At 42.5% G+C, this 6,759-nt stretch overlaps 1 non-coding gene across 1 annotated transcript; it reads right to left on the reverse strand.

Moving 5' to 3' along the window:
- Window positions 1-3,264: 3,264 nt before the first annotated feature.
- Window positions 3,265-3,375, reverse strand: trnal-caa (transfer RNA leucine (anticodon CAA)). The gene is made up of 2 exons: window positions 3,338-3,375; window positions 3,265-3,310 (listed from the first exon to the last, which is right to left on the reverse strand). It is a non-coding gene; the product is annotated as a tRNA-Leu (tRNA).
- Window positions 3,376-6,759: the final 3,384 nt, after the last annotated feature.

A 6,759-nucleotide genomic window follows, 5' to 3' on the forward strand; every position in this document is an offset into this window, starting at 1 on the left:
AAGGGGGCGGGACATCCAACCACCGCTGACTCCCATTGGCTGGAAAAGGGGGCGTGGTACCTGTCAAAAGTTTGATGAAAGGTGTCGCTTTATACTACTTACGTCTTTGGTGGGGATGGTGTTGTCTACGCAGAAGTTAATGTAGACAGTGACACAGTCCACCATGCTGTCTATGTCGTCCCCATGTCGTTCGCACAGCACATCCCAGTCGGTGGCCTCCAAAGCACCACGTAGATCCTCCATAGCCTCCTGAGACCATCTCCTCACAGTCCTCATGGTCGCAGGTTGGCGCTGGACAATGTTGGCGTGTATAGTGGTGTAAGCAAGACAAGGTTGTGATCTGATCTGCCAAGGGGGGGAAGGGCTGTGGAACTATATGCATCCTTAGCATTGGCATATAACAAGTCCAGTGTTTTGTTTTCTCTGGTCGGGCACTTAACAAACTGGTGGAAAGTAGGCAAAGTGGTGGTAATAGATACGTGGTTTAAGTCCCCTGAAATAGCTATAAAAGCGCTAGGGTGCTTTGTTTGTAGCCTGGCTGTGACTGTGTTTATGACGTCACACGGTACCTCTGCGTTTGCCGTAGGTGGAATGTAAACAACAACAAAGATGGCGCATGTAAACTCCTGCGGCAGATAGTATGGACGCAGTCCTATGGCTACCAGTTCGATGTCCGGGTTACAGACGTGCTCCTTAACATGAATATGTCCAGGACTACACCATCTGTTGTTGACAAGCACCGCGAGCCCCCCTCCTTTCCTCTTACTGCTCTCAGTGTTTCTGTCCGCAAGCACCGTCTGAAAGCTGTCGATGGTAACGTTCGAGTCTGGAATAAGTTCCTGCAGCCACGTCTCGATGAAACACATGATACTGCATTCACGATACTCCCTCTGGCTCCTCACCAATGCTCCCAGTTCGTCCATCTTGTTCGCTAAGGACCTCACATTTCCCAAGATGATCGAAGGAAGGTAGGGTTTAAATCTCCTTCTCTTCACCTTTCGCATTGCACCAGCCCTACAGCCTCAGCTTCTCCTCCTCAGCTCCTCCGGCACCGATGGCTTCTCTCCAGTGAGTAGAGCTGGACGCGCTAGCGCGATCAGCTGGTCCCACGTGTAGACAATGCCTCTGTAGCTATCGGCATTGCAACCCGATAGAAACAGAGGTCCGAGTATCAGAAAAAACAAGAAAAAGTATCTCAGTTTCCTAGTATCCATCATGTTGTGATCGCAAATCTAGTTGCCGGCAAAGGTATGAAGAAAAAAAACTAACACACTAGCATTAACTAACTGAAAGAAACAAAAAGACAACAAAAAGACACAGAGCTGCTGTAGCAGGCTGCCACTAACACGGTGCCATCTAGGTGTTCATAGAATGAAGTCATTCAAAGGTTGTGGGTTTGAGTCCCACCAGAATAACATGTCATTTTGATTCAGCCTTTTGAAATCCTCTAGGGATTGGTGTTGATTAAATAAAATAGAGGACTTCTTCTGAGTCGACAGTCAAAAATGAACCAGCAGCCACAAGGGAGAAATTAGCACTGGACCTAGTCAGTGATCACATTATTCCTATCCTGTAGTCCTTGCACTGGCTTCCTGTCAAGTTGACTTCAAAACTCTCATGCTCACCTATAAGGCTCTCCATGGCTTGGCACCTCAGTACCTGTCTGAGCTATTTTTTCCCTACTCCCCCACCTCCCAACGTTCACTCTTCTAATTCTGGTCTCCTATCTGTGCCCCAAGCTCGTCTACACTCTACGGGTGACAGGGCCATCTCCGGTTATTCCCCCAAGCTCTGGAACTATATCCCCAAGGATATCAGAGAGTCACCTTCTCTAAACTCCTTCAAATCCAGACTCAGAACCTCCTTCTTTAGAAGAGCCTTTAATTAACTATTCTTTACCCCTTTGCTCCTACTGTATTTAGTACCACCATCTACCTCTAACTGTGTATTCTCATCCTGCTTATCTTGTGTATTTTTTATTTTATTGTTGTCATTCTGCAAAGTGCTTGGAGAAGCCACCTTTAAAGGCACTATATAAAGTAAAGTTTATCATTATTTTTAATAATGAACAGTGCATTTAACACTGAGCACACATAGTCCTTCTTTGAAAAGGATTGCAGGGGTAGGGAACAAGCTTTTCACTTGTGTTGTTGAAGACCGTATCCTGGCTTTGTTGCAGGAAATATCTGAATGCCATCATCAGAGCAAGGAGAGGATTAGGGTTTTAGGAAAGTCTTTTTGACGCCTGTAACTGTGTGGTTCCTGGTTGCAACAGCTGGCACTCTACACCTAAACAACAGAGAACACCGTTGACATCGCTGAACTGCCTAGCGGACATTTTGTCGCGTTCTTCTGACCTGTATTTAATGCAATTCTCTAAAAATGTGGCACGTTATATGTGTGCTACCTTAATGGAGGGTGAGCGCACTCATAAGGATCATAGAATCGATCACAAGCATCTAAAAACGAGCATGAGAAAATGACATCACGCTCTAAGGTTGAATGGCACGAGTTATCCTGTTCCCTCCACAGAAAATGTGTGTTTTAAAGGAGGTGTCATGTTATTTTTTGCCAGACAATTTTGTGCCGTAAGAACAGCGTGGTTGTTTAATTTATTGGTCTGAAATTGGTTTAAACTGCAGGGAAATAACAACAAAAAAACAAGTGCTTCTTAACACAGAGATACTGTAGTTGGAGATATTTGGCAGCAGTGGGATTCCAACCCACGCCCCCAAAGAGAATGAAGCTTTAATCCAGCTCTTTAGAGCGCTCGGCTGCATTAGCCTCGACTGCCTCATACCTCACACTGGCTCAGAGAAAACTGGGTGGCTTGTAAAGGCTGGTAGGAGAGGAAAGGAATAAATGCTATAAAGGAAAGAGCACTATCAGTAGGGTGCATCATGAGGTATGCAGGGTATGCAGGGCTACAGGTTGATTTCACAATGCCACATTTAATTAAATAAAGGAGAAACCGCAAGGAAAACAATATGTTTTAATAAATCTTCTTCTGGATTTATATTTCGGTCTTTCACCTTTGAATGCATAGCTTGGCCTTAAATCTTTACTCGATTACAGGCAGCCCAAACAGTTCTTAAGGCAGAAATCGAAGCCTATTAGCCTTTCTGCTAATAATGTGTAAGTGTTCACGAAGGATTTCCCTGCAGATCATGTGCCCCCAAACCGGTTTCTCCGTTTTCCTCTTCCTGTCATTGTCAGCGAGCACAACAAGACGGGAAAAATGCAAGACAGGGAAAAGGTACTAGCTGTCAGGAGTGGGATTTGAACCCACGCCTCTATTCAGAGACCAGAACACCCAAGCAATGGAAAGACAGGAGTCCTTGAGTCTGGCGCCTTAGACCACTCAGCCATCCTGACGAGCTGCATAGGTTAGTCTGTTAAAAGCACCAGTAGTTCACAAAAGTGAGAAATGCTTTGCTGGAGAAGCGCCACGTTGCCTGTTGTTGCCTAAACGGATCGCGGAAATCAAATATTCGGATCGATTCAGAGTGTGCTTTACAACCTTTGTGTAATATTTTAAATTGTTTTTAAAAAAGTGTGTACCGTGTACTATGTTTAGGACTAGTTAGTGTGGTAGAATATGGAGATCATCTCCGGCTCTGAGCTCAACCGCAACAAGACGTCGTGTTGAACAAAGTCAGAGCCCAGCTGAACGTGTGCTCAGTGTGGTGTTCAGGACTCAGGAGTATTGTTGTGGTTCTAACTTGGACGAACTGCAGGGGCTCTGAATCAGAACATTTCAATTTATCTGTTCAGTAAGTTAAAATGCAGGACACGTTAAAATAGGATTATTACTTTGTCTCTGTCCCGTTTGTATATAACTGAATGTACCTTACATTTTTAAGGACACATATCTACTAATGCAATACTCATTGCAAATAGTCCCAAAACAAGCACGTCCGGCAGCTGTGGGGTTGAAGGTGAACATGTATCGTATTCTAATGGCTTCTATTTCCATTGATGAATGAGACAGATTCACAAGGAGATCCTTCACACGATTAAGCGAACACATTGCCTTTTCTGTCTGATGTAGAGGCTACATTTGTGTCAGCAGTGCTATACAGGTAAGTCGAATACACTTTCAGGGGCTGCATCTGTAGCGCTAAGAGGATTGTTAGAGCACAGTTACATTCACCCACCCAATTTATTCTTTTATCATCTAAGTGGATTTTTTTTACTTTTGCACACGATTACATTCGCCCACACAACATATAATCTCTGAATGTCAAATGGCTCAATAACCCCGTTTTACCCTGGTAACCACCAGTGTACAGTCCCATACCATTCAAAAATAAAACAGATATACTCAATTGATATATTCAATAAACAAATATAAAAAGATATTGTGAAGAAGAGAACTCTTATTCTTCATATAGATCCAGGTTTACACAATTAACTTAATGCATGCTCGAAGTGCCTGAAGTCTTGCTCTGCTGTTTTAAATATACATCCAAAGCATTTAGTTGTGTTAACTACCAAATTATTTGAACTAATTTAACGTCATATTCAGGAAATTCAGAGAAAGTCTTCAGACTTGTCGTGGCTGTTGAAGAAGCCACCTGTTCAATCTCACCCGGGATTTCTTGAGAGATCGTTCAGCGAGTGAGTCCTCCTTCTGCACTCTGCACTGAGCTGAAAGCTGCACGAACTCCTCACTGCATGTCATGTACTGTTGCAAGTGCTCGCGTCTAGTTGTGGAGCACAGCGACAAGAACACCTTGAACTTTTTCCATAAGTGAAGGAAAATTCAAAAGAGCATGAAAAGTATGGATCGTATGAAATATCCATGGTACAACTCAAGAAAAAACTGAAGGACTAAACAATGACTTTTGATGATTACAAGAGATTCAAGAAACACAACCATCCACACACGGGCTTGGATCCTGAACGCTTAAGTTAAGAGACAAAGTGAAGGATACGAACTGTAAACTCTCTTCACGTCTTACACTTTGTGAAATAAAACAATTTCTTACTTTCTTAATAATTTCTTACTGCTGATAGACGATTTATTGAATTTTAACAAAATCACAATTACAAACATTTTGGGTTAAACTGTTATTCACATACTTAACAGAGAGAAATGTTAGTGTTTTCAGGTGTGTGACCCCATTTCTCAAAAAATAAAAAACAATGAATTGAATTGTTCTACTTTTTAGGCTTGTATAGTCTTCTTAATATTTCGGTTAAATCTTTTCTTCTGTAATTATTTCAGTTGATATTAATATTAGTCCTGATTTACAATTTTTGGACATGGTTCATCTTAAATAATTTTGTAATTAGTTTCAGTTTTGGAAAATCACACCCAGGAGCTACCAAAACTGGTAACGTTCACATAATGTGTAATACAATAGCAGCATTTTGGGTGGAAAACAAAGAGTATTTCCTGGGATGAATCCTAACACTTCATAGGCGGCGTTCTAGGACTTCTCGCTTCAGATTAAGCTGTCAATACATCATAGATTTCTACTCAATCTGTATCAGCAGTGTTATCGCTACCAAACGATAAATATAGATCCTAACAATACTTCGTAGAATTTTCGTAAGAAAACCCAGAATTCTGCTGAAGCAATCAAATTTATACTTTTCTTTTCGATCGAGAAGAGAATCATAATGAAACTCAAAATATGCCTGTATTTTCCTTTTTTCGATGACAAATGGATTATTGAGGTGTAAAGATGGGTTCAAAACCAAGATCATCTGCTATTGCTGCTGTTTCTTTGATAGTTTCTTCAAATCCTTCAACTGATCATCGATATCGAGGAATAATATTATACAAATTGTGGTTTTCTGTTAATTGCCAATTTTATTGTAATTACATCTTCGTTTACAGATGTCTTGCATGTATCACTAGGTATAATAGTCGCCGTGCGTCCTCAGCTAAAATGTTTTAAAAGGTACGACAAAAGTACAAAATACTTAACAACATTTAAGGTTACTTCTATATTTAAATGAAGGTAAATATACCAAGATATTAAAATACAATTGTACAGTCCTAACCTAATAATGCTTGTGAAGTTTTCCAATAAATCTGAAGTATAATTTTGAATTATAGCTGAGAATGCAAAGAGAGTACAAAGATCAAATTCAATGAGTGAAAATACAACAGTATTTCACTAAAGTGAATTTCATCCCTGAAATGATTTGCTTGCGAAGCACTAAGCAGCCTTGAACGGATCACGGAAATCAAATATACAGATGGATTGAGAGTGTGCTTTCCAACTTTCGTGTAACAAGTCTCTGCACAGGAGCTAAGCTGCCCCCATCTACTCTGCGGCTCCTGCAGAGTGGAGTGGAGTCCTGCCTGGAGCCATGTCACAAGCGGCGGCTCCCCGTGCTCTGTCTGTGCATCATGTCCACTCGGGGGCTTTTCCAAGATCTGTGTGAGGAGGGACAGGTGTGTCCAGTAGCTTGTCGAGCGGAAGCCTGGGGCGGCTTAGAGCTGTGATCGTGCAGACCTTGAGGTGTCACCTCTTTGTCTGCTTTCCTGCCCCCCCTCCGCCCAAGCTCTGGTCCAAAGTGGCCCGGCAACCCCTCACACCTGCACGTGTCAAAACCTAAGGTGTGGTCATGAGACAACCGTGGGGTGTTGTTCTGTTCTTGCTAATTGTTTCCTGCCCGTCGCAGGCAGGAATCCATGCGAGGAAGTTGCGCTGGACAGAGCTCAGAGGGCGCAGCTGGGTGGCTTTTCTTCTGAGTGACGTTCCCGCAACACTCTCCCGCTCCTCTTGGTGTGCTCATGCC

Source organism: Atractosteus spatula, chromosome 10 (assembly GCF_055471065.1).
Source record: "Atractosteus spatula isolate fAtrSpa1 chromosome 10, fAtrSpa1.hap1, whole genome shotgun sequence".
NCBI classification, from domain to species: domain Eukaryota; kingdom Metazoa; phylum Chordata; class Actinopteri; order Semionotiformes; family Lepisosteidae; genus Atractosteus; species Atractosteus spatula.